Source organism: Physeter macrocephalus, chromosome 19 (assembly GCF_002837175.3).
Source record: "Physeter macrocephalus isolate SW-GA chromosome 19, ASM283717v5, whole genome shotgun sequence".
NCBI lineage: Eukaryota > Metazoa > Chordata > Mammalia > Artiodactyla > Physeteridae > Physeter > Physeter macrocephalus.
In genome coordinates this window covers 81552610-81568525 of record NC_041232.1, presented here as the reverse complement: position 1 = coordinate 81568525, position 15916 = coordinate 81552610, and positions in this window count along the sequence as shown.

Here is a 15916-nt window from a genome sequence, read left to right as displayed (position 1 = left end):
TTTTTTGCGGTACGCAGGCCTCTCACCGCTGTGGCCTCTCCCGTTGCGGAGCACAGGCTCCGGACGCGCAGGCCCAGCGGCCACGGCTCACGGGCCCAGCCGCTCCGCGGCATGTGGGATCTTCCCGGACCGGGGCACGAACCCACGTCCCCTGCATCTGCAGGCGGACTCGCAACCACTGCGCCACCAGGGAAGCCCACCTATTTTCTTTTTTAATAAATTATTTATTTATTTATTTTTGGCTGCCTTGGGTCTTTGTTGCTGCACGGAGGCTTTCCTCTAGTTGTGGTGACCCGGGGCTACCCTTCATTGTGGTGGCTTCTCTTGTTGCGGAGCACGGGCTCTAGGCATGTAGGCTCAGTAGTTGTGGCTCGCGGGCTCTAGGGCGCAGGTTCAGTAGCTGTGGCGCACGGGCTTAGTTGCTCCGTGGCTTGTGGGATCTTCCCGGATCAGGGCTCGAACCTGTGTTCCCTGCATTGGCAGGCGGATTCTTAACCACTGCGCCACCAGGGAAGCCCTACTTCCATGTTAATTCAAAGGGCGAGTTGGAAAAGGAACATTCTAAGAGCCAAGAAGAGTACCATCAAGAGATGGTGTCCAGAAGCCCGGGGTGAAGAATTTGAAGATGGAAGGAGCAGGGAACGGGGTCAATTGCAGCAGAGGGTTTAAATAAGGAAGAAAGTGTAGAAGAGGGCATTTTCGCTTAACAATTAAGGAATTATTAATGACCCTAGTTAGCAGTTTACATTTTATGTTTACATTTATTTTATTAGCAATAGGGAATGAAAAACAGTGCCCACAATGGGTTATCAGTGTGTCCTGTTAGTGATTTTGTGTGCATTACATAAAATCTAACTGAGAAGACTATCTTTAAGGAAGAATATGGCTTCAATTCTGCATCCGCCTTGGAGATCAGCATAATGCAAAACACCTACAATGTGCTTGATGTCTGACTGGATACTGTTTTGTAATCCTCGTCCCTGTTGTCCGCCCCGCCTCTGCAATGCTTTTGATCTTACCTTGCTGAGTCTCGTTTCCCACATCTTATACTTCTGACCCTACTTCCCTTTCTGTATCTGTAGGTTCTTCTCCAACTTTTAAGTAATGTAGTGAACTGCTGAGTATTCCAATACTAACAGCTCTTCAAGATCTACTGAGAACAATCAGTCATTTTACAGGTTTCAGTGATCACGACCCCCTCCCCAGAGCGCAAAGCACTCCTTGCAGAATGTTAAGCGGAGTATAGACGTACTTAAAATATATTGACGGTAAATTCTGAAATATTCACTTATGGAAATGAGAGCAAATGTTAGAAGTAAAAATAAAATAGCAAAATTAATATTTTAAACATGGATATTACGTTCCGGAAACTGTTGCAAACATTTTATATGCATTATCTCACTTTTCATAACAACTCTGAAGATACTATTATCCCAGAATTATGGATTAGCAAACTAAAGAACAGAGAAGTTACATAAACTTTCCCAAATTTACACTAGTAACAGTTGAAAAAAAATTAAGTCCTTCTGAGTCCAGGCCCAAGATACCTTGATATGCATGGTAGTGTTCACACCAAATGAGAGATAATCATCTTGGAATTCATGCAAACACCACAAATCACTCAAGAACAGGACATGGCACCAATGAAGTTTCTATTTTGAAAAAAGTTGGCATTTTACTGTCATTAGAAAAATCAGCTGTATTTTCTATGAAGGCAAATGAACATATTCCACATTTGAGATAAGTCCGATCACAGTCCTTGGTAACCTCATAAGAAGTCATTTTAGAAGGTGAAATCTTAAGTTACTAAAATTTTCCTGGTTATAAAAACTCTCAAATTAAATTTTTTAAATCGCCAAGATAATAATCCACTTGTGTTAGATCAAGATTATCACACCCCACAAGACGATGTGGAGGTGATGGAGAGGAAGGGCAGGGCGAGTACATTCTTGGAAGGAAAACTGTCTAGAAAAGTAACAGGAGGTGGCAACTGCTTCCTGAAAAGCAAGGGAAAATGCAAGTTCCCCCCACCCCCGGGAAATTGGAGCGAGCCTGCAACACCTGCTCACAGGTTTCAGAGAGAGCAGGAAAGCCGGCACTCAATGCCTTGATTGTTATCCATGGATGCAGCCCAGGACACAGAAGGGGGACCCGGGCCTCATGACAATGACACAGATGCTTTTTACTGAGACTGCTTCACTACTCCACCCCTCCTTCCCCATCGGCTCCCGACGGCTGCACCCGCTCACAGAAGCGAGTGCAAACGTGACCAAGTAGGCGCACCAAGGAGGCCACGGCCAGGAAGAGGGTCCAGGGATCAACATTTGGTCAGATGTCTAGAGATGCAATCCTTTGGGCTAAGCTGGTAACTTGTAAGATGAGCAGAATCGCACACTGAAGTATATCTCACCCCTCACACCTTCCTGTTAGCTATTATCTCAGTAAAAAACGCTCGCCTCCGATTGCTGAGGGAATGGGAGCTTTGAAGGAGAAGGTCAAGAAGGATTTTGGAGGACGGAACCGTATCATTTGGGAGTGAGGTAGGAACACTCAGGCTGTACCAGAGGCTTCCATCAGCCGAGGGTGACCAGCAACGTACAGAAAACATGCTGCTGTAAGAAAGGTTAGAATTTTGACCAATTTCTCAATCGAAACTTGCCTAAAAGGAAACACGTCTAGTATAGGAAACCACCTTGGAGCTGGGTTTGACCACAATGGGCCCTTCCTTTCTATCTGTAGAACCAGCAAAAAAAAAGAGAGAGAGAGAGAGAGAGAGAGACCTCAGTGCCGAGGACATGCCCGCAACAAGGATAAGTGAGAAGACACAGACCCCTCCCCGACTCCCAGGCTCCTTGATTCCACAGGGAGGCGGGTCAGAATTTCACCGAGAAACTCAGTCTTGCACGTTAAGAATCAGCTGAGGGCAGACCAGAGCCGGCCTGCCCGCATTTCTTACCGTTAACCATGGAAGGGGATGGATCACCCCTCAAGCACCTTCCCTACCACCATGTAAAGACACTTCTCCTAAGCCATCGTTCCTCCTTCCACATGCATCTTCCTTCTGGAACAAAGATCTTCTAGGATGCCCGATCCCTAGCACAGCACGAGCCATAATCACCTTGATTCAGACCCTCCTACAGTCAAGGTCCTGCCAGCGTGTCTGTTCTGTCCTTCACAGAGAACCGCCCCGGGCAGCAGCTTCTCAGAAGCCAGATTCTGCCACCAGGTAAGGACCACGTGACTGGGCTCCTGCAGATGGAAGTGACCCGAGTCACTTCGTGGTCTGGCCGCTGAAACGCCCACCGCTGCACGGCCCTGTGCTTCTCCCTCGACTCGAACAGCTCCTCCCCCACCCAGGGTGACCTGAGAAGCCATTTGTTGAAGGTGCTAAAGACCCTCACACCAGCGCCAGGACGTCTGTGTGAAGGGGGCTGCCCTGCTGGCCTAGACAACCCTCCAGTATTTTAGTTTCTATTGTGTCTGAGCCATTAATCACTTGGGGGCCAGTTTCTTACCGGATCTAGTGCCCCCACTAAGAGAAACACCCAGAACAGCAGGACATCCGGAGGCCCCTGCGCTTTGATGTGAGCGGGAAGCTCGCCCCTCCCATGGCAGCTTCCCTTCCTTTGTGATGAGGCCTCACCTGTTCGGTCTCTGCACAGGTAGTTAGGGATGATGACGCACTAAAGAAATGTAGAAATGCTCAGGGGGGTCATTTCAGAAAGATTAAAATAGCCCAACGGATGAGCAGTATCCTGCTCCTCTGCTACCATAAAGGACAGTTATTAAAACCAACGATTATCATTAAGGACAACTCTCTGACCCGGGGGTGGGCAGAAATCACCCAGGCTTCACTTACAACCATTTGGCTTCCTGCACCCCAGTGACTTTCCAGAAAGACCAATTAGCTCTGTGGGAAATGTAACTGGACGCAAAGATACAAGCACGAGAGAAAAATGTGAGCGATACCTTTCATTTTCTTAAAGTTAAATGTCACTTTCTGTTCCCAGCAATATCACGCCAGCCATTCAGTCTCAGAGGGAGAGAGGTGATTTCATTGGCCCCTAAAAAATGCACTGATGCAGAATCACGCTGTGTGACAATGGCTTTTCTGTCACTCCCCAGCTCTCCCGTGTCCCTCTTCACCCCATTCAGTTTTTCATTTGCTCGTCATACAATCCCTCTAACCTCGCCTATAAACGGAAAGATAAAAAAGCTCTCAGCAGCACAGAGCATCTCTGTACACCAGAGCGCTTAAAACGGGTGCGTTTCACTCCGTCTGCAAGATCCCCGCTGCAGCGGCTGCTGCAAGCCACCAACCCCCCCACCAGTCAGAGATGCCCGCTTCCTATGATCCCCTTGCTTGGGCTGTCAACACACAAGATCCCCTTGGTGAAGTTTTCAGCATCTCCCCCCAGAAATTTACCTTAGGCCGCCCTGTCACAAGTCTCAGCCGCTTCGGAGACTGACAACTCACTCAAGAGGGTTTGCTGCTTGACGAACTCACGTCTGCCTCAAAGTGAGGGCTGGGTGGCCTCTTTCCCTTGTTCTGTGCCGAAACAGTCACGCCAAGACTGATTTTAGAATCAGAATTGTGGTGCTTCAAGGGATCTCACAGATCCTGTAGTACAACTCTCTGTGGGATCTACAGGTTAAGTGACTTGCTCGAGGGCCACCGGATTAACTAGTAGAACATCAGCTACGTTAACCCAAGGCCCCTGGTTCCTAGTGCTCACTCTTTTCTGTGCTGTGTTACGAGAATTGATATTATGAAACCCTGTACCATCTAAAAGAGATCCGGGCAAAGATCAGTTCTTTGCTGGCGCTGCCCTATTCCCAAGATGAATTAGCGAGTTCCTCGCGTGACTCACGTCACTGATGCTACACGGCTCACTTTGTGCACCTCGACTGGCAAATCCGGCAACTTTAGCTTCCGGCTGGAAACACAGCAAAGGTTCAGCACCGGACGTTCCAGTCAACGTCAACCTGCCGCCATACAGGCACACGACCAATAATGAATCAAGAGGAAACTTTATCGGTAGGACTTTTTTAAAAAATGTAAACACACCTATCTATTATTACAGCTAAACTCCACAACGCTCACAGCACCAAATTCTGGAGAAAATGTAGAGCAGCAGGAACTCTCGTTCATTGCCGGTGGGCCTGCAGAACGGCCCAGCCGCGTGGGAAGACGGTTTGGCAGGTTCTTACAAAGCCAAACAGAGGCTTGTCATCTGATCCAGCAATCATACGCCTACGTATTTACCCAAGTAAGTGAACTTTTGTTCACACAAAAACCTGTACATGAATGTTGATAGCAGCTTTATTCATAACTGTCAAAAAACTGGTAGTAACCAAGATGTCCTTCAATAGGTGAGTCAATAAACAAACTATGATACATCCCAATAATAGAATATTATTCAGTGATAAAAAATGAACTGTATCAAGCCATGAAAAGATGGAGGAAGCTTCAGGATACACTGCTAAGTGCAAGAAGCCCGTCTGTAAAGACTACATACTGTATTATTCTAACTATGAAATTCTGGAAAAGGCAAACTTAAAGAAAAATTAAAAAGATTAGTGGCTGCCACGGTTTCAGAAGGAGGTGATGAGGTAGAACAGAGGTCATTTTTAGGGTGGTGAAACTATTCCGCATGATACTGTAACACTGGATACATGAATTTGCCAAAACACATAAAACTGTACAGAGTGAACCCTAATGTAAACTATAGACTTTACATAATTATGTATTAATATTGGTTCATTATAACATATTATATAATTATACCAAAATGCAAGATGTTAATAGGGGAAATGAGGGAGGGGGAAAATGAGAATTCTGCTCAATTTTTCTATGAACATAAGACTGCTTTAAGAGTAAAGGCTATTTTTTAAAATGTAAACACTGCATATTCAACATGAAAAGCATTACCATGTCGATATGGTTCTTGCTGACACAATCTTCCAACTGCAAATGTTCTCACCTTTCAATCCAAGTTACTGAGGCCATCCCCAAGCCTCTTAAATCACTTAAGATAAATTATTTAATCTAAGTCACTGCCCTTGTGGATAGTACCTTCTAATGATAATAGTATCATACATTTATGTATTGCTGACATAATTGCCACATATTGCTCTAAATTCTTCCTGTGTGTTAACACTCACAAAACTACAGGAATGAGATCGTTAGTATCATCCTCACACAGATGTGAGAACTCAGGCTTCTAGAGACTAAGGTACTCGCCATAGTTAGAGACAGAAAGGTTCTCAAACAACTGCGATTTGACCCCAGACCATCTGGTTCTGAAATACCTGCTCATAACCACTGCATCAGAGCAGATAAAACTAAGGTAAAACTTATGAATCTGACAAGGGATTACAGTTCTTCCCGGAGAACCCAAAACTCAGCGGCAGAAACTAGGGAAACAAAAGTGAACAAAGTAAGATTAGGAGCCTCAAAAACTACCAACTAACACACTGTGTCAAAGGGCTGGAACAGCAAAGGAGACCTAAAGGAGCTCTTGGGGGACCGGACTTCAGAGAAGACTTCATCTAAAAGACCCTTAAAGGCAGGAGGCGGCGCAGAGGGGCACAAAAGAGCGCTCGTACTGGGAAGTGCAAGCGCTTGGACGAGCCCGCCTGCGCGTGAGAAAACGGTCCAAGGTTAGGCGAGCCTGGGTCAGATCAGGGAGAACACTCTGCGCTGGTGGCTCTCCAAGCGTGGTCGCTCGGCCAGCAGCAGCGGCGGCATCGCCTGGGAACTGCAGACACGCAAGTTCTCGGGCTCCACCCTCGGCTTCAGCATCTCCACAGCTGACCCTTGAGCAACGTGCGGGTCGGGGAGGCTGACCCTCCGAACAGTTGAAAAGCTGCGTGTAATATGCCCTCCACACCCAGGGCTCCTCTCATCCGAGGTTCCTCAATCTCTGCAGCTCCCCATCCGAGGAGTCAACCAACTGGGGATTGGGTAGTACGCTCTAGTATTTACTACTGAAAAACATCTGCATATAAGTGGACCCACGCAGCTCAAACCCGTGCTGTTTAAGGATCAACTACTTTAAAAGCCCTCCAGGTGACTCTGATGCAGGCTAAATCCTGAGAACCACTGTCTAAGTCAAACATGTGGATGTCATTTGGTATGAGCTAGAAAGCTACAGAAGGATTTTATGAAGGGGAGAAACAGGTGTAGCTAGTAAAACCTACTCAGCTAGCCAAGATAGAGTCCCATGGTCATTCTAAGGTGTTCTGAAAATACAGAAGATTACACAATCAACTGATTATGTGACTCTCCAACTTCCAAAAATTTGTCCCTGATGCTGTTAGTTACTTAAATAAAGAGACTTATTGGACTTAAGTCTCTTTATTTCTTTGGCCAATAACTAATACCTCACAGCATCCCCATCTCAGACTTACATATAGATATACATTCCACTTGTAACAAATACTCTGCTATGAACCCAGAGAACATACTTGAAACTAGAAAATAAAGCCTTTGGGAGTCATTGAAGAGGCCCTTGTTTTGTTCCCGTTCTTTTTTCGTTTTTCCTTTAAAGTCCCCATTTTAAAACTGGCTGGGGGCTACCTCCATTTTATAACGAATCCATCCCCTTCAAAATTCCAGAGAATCTCACTGGTCTGTGAGGACAGAATTGGGTTTGGGCGGGGGTAGGGGGGGATTGCATCATTCACCTTGTTTCCTCTCCCCTTTTGGGAGAAGGGCTCTTGTTTTACCCCCAGCTGGTTCAAGATTAAGAATTTGGAGGCTTTCAACAATAAAAATCACCTGACAAGGTAAGATCTTTAAAAATATTGGTTCATGGAGAAATGAAAATTATGATTGTACTAAGCACAGAGTTGACAATCATAAAAAGCTACCATCCCGTTGTTGGCAACTTTAGGTTATGTGAAAGGGGGATTAAACATACCACTAGGGAAAAGATTTCAGGAAACTACTGTTATTGCCAGAAAAAACCTGTCCCACCTACGCTGTTCTTGGTTAGCCACTGCCTTAGGAAGCTACTGGAGACCCCAAGTTTGAGATAACTATGTAATTAGGTAGGTTGCTTCCTTGTGTGCTCTATTCCATTTGTTTATGACTTTCCAGTTTATATGCCTAAAGGGTTATGGGGAAATGGAATCATTCGCTTACTATAAAGGGAGTCATAATAAAAATAAAACCATCACTTTGATTTATGTGATTTCTAGGGCCACTGGAATGGAATTTGCTCTCTTCCTGGTAAGTACCATGAACTTCCCACGTGTGCCTTCATGGCCACGTCTGTCTAGCACATGACACACTCCAAGCCCCTGAGAGGCATTTGTCAAAGTCAGCTATTCACAGTACAATAAACTTTAGAACAGGTGTTAATAATACTTAGCTCCCTTGCCTCTGGCCTGCCTACTAAACATCAATCCCACTTTCTCCTTTCCTACCTAGGATTTTAAACTATATGCGCATTTTACTGGTTTTCTAGTTTAATTCATTTTCTACGTGAATAGAAAATAATCTACCATCAAAATAAATGATGTGAGTGGTCTTTATAGTAACTACTACTTTTAAGCAACCATAAAATAGAGTTGATATATTATGACAAAGCAAATGATTTTTCGTGGAAACAATACAGATTTTAGAACACTGTCTTGAAATCTTGACTGAATAAAATGTCCATTATTAGGATGTCTCAAACAAGTAATGTGTGTTTAACTTTAAATCGAATTACAATTATTGAGACAATTAACCAACGACATGAAAGTATCTGTCTTTAGGACAAATTAACAAGAAATACAATAAATCTCTTCCCAAACACCATTTTTCTCGTTATAGAAAATCCAAAACAAATGCCAATCTCTTAGATTACTCTTTTTAAACAACACAATGAAAGTTAAGTCCTTTCATATTTAGATTCAGAGACAAATCCATTGATCAATTATTGAAAATATAACTTTATAAGACAATATTCGTGTTTTTATCACCTTTATTCAACCGGTTCTCATTTATGTTGCTTACAGACATGAGATCCCAATCTGGACTAACTTTCGGGTTATACCGAACACGCCCTTAAGAGATACTGAGACAGGCTGGGACCTGGGACCCTTACCGCAGGGCTTGCACCTGGACAGACGTCTCCACGAGCAACAGACACACAGAAACTCGAAGGGACTAGAAATGACTGCCGGCGTGCACAGTTGGGGCAAATTATGAACAGCAAGACACAAAAAGGCCACAAAGCAACGGCCATTTCTGAGGTGCTGGGAGCAAAAGCAGGGTCTGCCCATGACGCCAACACACAGCATCGCCAAGGGGGTGGGCGGACCACCTACGACCCCCTGCAGCCCGACCCAACAATCGGCTCCCACCCTCAGCCCATTCAAGGCATCAGCCCGCCCCACTCAGGAAGCAGCAAGGGCACCTGGTACTCGTGTCGCCCCCTCGTGCTGCAGCGAGGGGCCCCGTAAAGCCCCGCCTGAATTCCTCCCCTGGCCTCTGATCCAGTCTACTGATTGAAGAGTCCAGGAACCGGCACTGCTAACTATTACAGAGCAGCACAGTTATACAAGTTATGAAGCTCACCAGATTCGACCCCTCATCAGAAACTCCACAGAATTTCCAAGAAGGTGGCCAAAAATTCGTTAGCTCTCACCGCACCTTTTATAGTTGGCCTGATTTGTTAGAACGTTCTTCCTCATATCGACCTCAAATCACTTAAATTTCAGTCTGTGTGGTTTCTAATTCTATCACTTGGGACTAAATAGTGTATTTCTTAAGAGTATCATGTTCTCTTATTTTCTTCTCTTCCAACAAGTTATTTTTTAACTGTTCTCAACATGCCAAAGTTAAGCCCTTTTGCATCCATTTCATTCACTTAGAGAAAAGTCACATATTTTTAAAACCATGCCATTGAGAACTGAAAGTACTCGATTTTCTCTTCACATTATGAGTAACTACTATAAGCCATGCACCGGCCTTGATGCTCTGGGTACAGTTTAACAAATTAAGGATTCAGCCTACCAGAATTAAATCTTATTTTTATTAGAAGCCCAATATCCTATTACATTTCTGCTAGTTTTTATGCACCTTTCCTCACATACGGCTTGGAATTAACAATAAAGGCTTTTTGCCTTTTTAATGTTAGTAGTTGCTAAGTCTCATCTCCCACACTCTGTTATTTTAAGATGGACTGAGAGTAAAAGCCAGCTCAGGAAGTATTGTTTGTAAAGGTAAATATAATGAGAAGGCTACAAAGAAACAGAGTTTGCTGTAAGACTGAGGTTAACTGGAACAAAACATTTGAAAATTGATCTGTCAATATGTAATAGGAAAAGACCAAAGTGTTTAGACCTCTTAATTTCTGAATTGAAATTTCCATTTTGGTGAATTCGTCCTCAGGAAATATTGACAGCAAATGCATAAAGATGTGTGTAACAGCAGTATTTTTAAAATTGATTTTTTGGTGAAAATGAAACCTAAATAGTTGTTTAAATGGGAAACCACTATAATAATAATTGTTAAAATCAAACACAGGGCTTCCCTGGTGGCGCAGCGGTTGAGAGTCCGCCTGCCGATGCGGGGGACGCGGGTTCGCGCCCCGGTCCGGGAAGATCCCACGTGCCGCGGAGCGGCTGGGCCCGTGAGCCGTGGCCGCTGAGCCTGCGCGTCCGGAGCCTGTGCTCCGCGGCGGGAGGGGCCGCGGCAGTGAGAGGCCCGCGTACCGCAAAAAAAAAAAAAAAAAAAAAAAAAAAAATCAAACACAAACGGAGACCAGCCTTGGAAACTTCCTGAGCAGACAAAACCACTTTACTCATACAAGCAACACTTAATTTAGCTTATTTTGCAAGACAAGTGAGACTTGACCTCGTACACCTGTTAATGCCTCTGAAAATCAAAAGCGAAACTTAAATTTTTTCCCCCAAGTTGATAGACGCTAGCCAATTCCTTACCGTCAAAAAAAACGCTAATCTTGTGACCAACCACTGTGAGGAATACACAGTCGCTGGCTCCTTACTGTGTAAACCGCTTTAGAACATACCAATGAGGCTCAGTCCGTGTTTGGGTTCAGGGCTCCCAGTTCCCCAACTTTGTGTGCCCAATAAACTTTTACTAATTACTTACCTCAGTGATTCAGTGGTTTTACCTCCGCTATTTCTGAACTTTGGACACAATTATGTACAAACACAAAATTCCGGATGGAAAAACAATGACAACAAATGCATATTCTCATTACGCCAGCTTGGATTTTTAGTGCCTTTTAAAAATATATTTTCAATTCAACCAGTATATTGCAGTGCTTTTCCTACATTTATTATAAATTTTTGCCTTTGGAGTCATGAGACTCGAGCCAACTCCCAGCTCCTCCACTTGCTAGTGGAGGCCAAGTAACTAAACTATTTTAAGTTTTAGTTTCCTCATCTCTAAACCCGAGATAAGGACGCTTATTTTACAAGTTTCCAGTAACTAAATATTTCTCCAGAACTCTAAAACACTATGTCAGCACTTTGCAAAACTGTGTCAGCATGACTAATGAAAATTTTCTCTTGCTTTGGTTTGGTTTTTCCCCTCAAGAAGCAACCACATAAACATTGTGAACCAAAGAAGACAACCAGTATGTCTGCTAACCTTCCGTATCTCTCAAGGGCCAAAGAGCAAAAAGAAAACAAAAAGGGAAGCAGAAAATCATAACAAGGTTGGAAAGCATGACATGGAAAATCTACACTCCAAGATACTGAAAAACAGACTGAAGGAAAACATAAGAACCAGGGGAAACACTCACCCAAGAGAGCATTGGAAAGCGTCGTCCTTCCCAGAAGAGCTCTGAGCAAACTGAAGCCGAGAAGCAACCAGTATAAGAGGCAGGTGTGGAGCTCCCGCCCACGGGCAGGGTAACCACTGACAACCTTAATTCCCGACAGCTGGCCAGTGGGTGCTGCCTCTCCCCGTTCCTCGGGCCCAGGGCTGGGTAACCACTAACAAGGTCAATTCCTGACAGCTGGTCACATGGCTGCTGCCTCTCCCCATGCCTGGGTTCTGTCGGGTGGAAAAAAGCTTTAACTTCTTGAACAAAACTTGAGAACCACTCTCCAAAGAAAGTGGTTTGTCTAGGAGCAAACCAGTGTGGGTTGTCAAGCCCAAGATAAAAGAGCAAATCTTGAGGAAACTCTGAGCGTTGTATCAGATGCTGAAAAAAAAAAAAAAAGAAAGAAAGAAAGAAATCGCATGTGTAACAAAAACGTCGAAGGCAGCTTTACGCGGGAATAAATGCAAGTGTTGTCCCTGGAGATTCGGAGCCTTTATGTTGGCATCTGGGGGGATCTGCAGCCTGGCTCCCTCTGTGTTCTACCCACACCCAGGCCCACTTCCCAAAGCCACCCCATGGGTCTTTCCATTAAAAGGAACGGACTGTTAGAAAAACGCGTCCACAGCTGCAAAGGAAAACCACCCAAGCCAGCTATATCCATCAACCTAATTCTTCACGGTAACAGGTTGTAAGGGGTGATCACTGAGTTTCTGAGGAAAATTAATAGAATGTGTTAAATACAAGACGGCCTGCCCAAAATGGAGTCGCTTATGCTAAGCCACATGTAGCCAAACCAAGACAAACTCGATTACAGTTTCGGCTCTCCGGGAAATGGGATCTTAAACCAGTCAGTCAGGAAGCAGCTGATCAGCACTAGTTACGTAACCTGCCCGAGACACCCCTGCCATCCCCTAAAGGAAAGGAACTTTGCAGTAACCAACCTGCTCCTTTTGCAAAGTATAACTTCCTTGTTGCCACTCCACTCTGCCTGTAAAACTCTCGTTTTGTACGGCTCTTTGGAGTTCCTTTCTACCTGCTAGACTGGATGCTGCCCAACTCGAATGGATTTTTGCTCAAATAAATTGTTAAAATGTTTCATATGCCTCAGTTTATCTTTTAACACATGAAAAAATTTATCAACAGTCAGTTCCTAATCCAACAATCACAGCTATAGCCATTTAATTTTTAAACACAATGAAACAGATGCTTTGCAATTATTCACACACTTCTGCCAACAAGGTTCCCTGACTGATGGCACCTTATCAACGAAAGAAATTCGGTGAATCTGATGTGATTTGCTCATAGCAAACTGCTGTCTGGACCTGGTGTGTCTTAGTTCTACATGCAAACATTCCATTCTTTGAATAATATGCATAAAAATCCTGCCAGAGATCAAGGTTAAACACACGAGTCTCTACTTTTCTAAATCTGACAATGTCCCCAATTTAAAAATCAGAATGACATTGTCTTGACATTTCTCCCATTTTCCACATGTTTCAAAAATGACCCACCTGATTCAGCAATTTCCAATTTCATTTGCAAATGCCTTTGGTAGGGTAGGAAGAAATTTGAGCCCCAAGCTTGACTATTTTGAAAAATAACATTTTGTGTATCTGCACAAGAGCTTTATATTATTATTTCTTTATTATCCATAATAAATCTATGCGTCAGATATTTTTCCCCATTTTTAAGATAAGAAGGATAGAAGAATGATGCTCAAAGAAGCAAGAAATTTCCTAAAGTCCAAGAACTAGTGACAATGCCAAGTTCCAATCTATGTCTGTTTGGGGAAAAACAGTCCTCTTTTGGTTTTTATCTATACTTTTTTCACACTTTTTTTGTGTGTGAAAATAACTTAGAAGATAGAAATAGAGTAGTGGTTTAAAAGGTCAACACTTATCATTTCACAATAAACTCTAATAGCAAAACCTTCCTCTTCTGATCTTTGTAAAATGAAAAACTAATGAGATAAATAAATAAATGAATCGACCTGTGTTGGTAGCATTTTGGTGTCTGTTCATTTCAGGAAACAACCTTCCTTACACCGTACAATTCTGTGCCAACACTTGCTATTCACCCTTGAATAGGGAGGCCCATAATCTCTTCTCTGTCTTGTATACATCCTTTCAGAAATCAGAACTAAGAAAGCTCCTACACAAACATATTGGCATCTTTAGACACTGCGCCCTGTTCATCACAGGGAAGTTAAATAATTGCACATTGGATTGAATTCCAAGAGAAACTCAACTCTCTCAAGCGATTTCTTTTCCAGAAACTTGTGCTTTGAAATGAAGCTGACATTTCACTTAAGCTTTTGAAATCTGCTATCATAGAGGAGAGCAAAGCAGTCTGGTTATTTTCAATTTCTCCTTCCTTGACGATAATACACCCTTGGCTAAAATAGTCACATTTCCTTAAGTTCCCTCACCAACTCCTGTTAGATTGCATTCAGGGAATCAGTTCAGTCAATTGTTTCCCATGTCTTTGCAGTTCTCAAACTCTGTGTGTATGTAAGCATCACCAAGTATCACCTAGGATGCCTGGTTTGAAGAATCAGAAACTTTGGTGCCACAAGCAGAATTTATTGAATCCTTGGAATGCCCGAGTCTGAATTATAAAATATATACTGTAAGATTTTTAGTGTGGGTGTTGCATATTCACATTTTGAGAAACAATGTTCTACCTTGCAAGAAATAAAATTCTCAGAAAGATCCATCAGGATGTTCCCTGATTCTCTACATTTAGCCCAAGAAGCGATCCAGCCAATGCCCAGAGAACAGACCCTGAGAGCTTGCCTGAAACTCTTCTGCACCTGTCATTCATGTTATCAGTTTGTCCATCTGGCTACATAGTTCAATCACTTTGCTAGTATAACACTTGCTTTAATGTCTCTATTTAGCCACCTGAAATGTTTACTGATATTTGGAATTTTCTGTGCAGTGTAAATATTTTTGACATAGCCCAGAGAACAGACCCTGAGAGCTTGCCTGAAACTCTTCTGCACCTGTCATTCATGTTATCAGTTTGTCCATCTGGCTACATAGTTCAATCACTTTCCTAGAATAACTTGCTTTAATGTCTCTATTTAGCCACCTGAAATGTTCACTGATATCTGCAATTTTCTGTACAGTGTAGATATTTTTGATGCAAAAGATTACTCTGCCTTCTCCTTCACAGTTTTCACCGTACAATGTATAAGCTTTCTTTGTGGTTGAATCTCAAGGACCTCGGACAGACCCTGGCAAACAGTAATTCCGTAAGTGGAGGGAATCACCATCTTTAATCCTGAATTCCTTTCTATACAACTTCACTGATACCAGTGAGATAACATTTGCTATCCTGAGTCAAAATCTTAAGGTCTTTCTTCAGCTCACATTTTACATGTTGTAATTGGGTAGCAAAGTATATATTGTACAGGATGTCACTACGAAATAAGGCTATAGACAGAACTAACAGAAATATTCAGGAGTGACTGTTTTCACAGCAAATATCCCCAAACAATATTAATTCTCTGATTTTCTTCCACAAACTCCTTTCAGTATGTGTTAGTAACTCACCACAATTTTGTGTCAATAACAAACACAATACATAAAAGGAGGGGAATTTTGAGACTGTAATCATTACTAGTTGTCCCTTAAATCATTTGACATTGGTACTCTAGTATCCCTTTTATAGAAATATAGAAAACATTAAGGAAGACTACTGAATTAAGTCAAATGTATAGAAGCCATATACTTTGATGAAAATATACAAAAGCTGCATGTTTTCACACAGTGATTTCATTGAAACTTACCCTCCTGCCAGGGAAATGTTCTGTTTTCATTGATCACTTTATTTAAGAGTCAAATGATTGAAGTTAAAGCAGCAAATGTGCCTTTGTTTGGATTTTTGAATCATATCACATCCTAACTGAGCTACTCTATTGTTCCATGAGAATTCAGAGAACTAAATGCCCAGGGAGGCTGGGCAAAGTTACATCCTGTTGATCCTCATGAAGCTTTTGCCTCAAGTTACCAATATGTCCTCTGATCATCACTGATAACCTCTGTGAAGTCTAAAGGTTGAGGAGTGAGGTGAGCTTAGCAGCCTCCTGGGCCCCTTCTCCTAGGTCTAGATAGTATTCT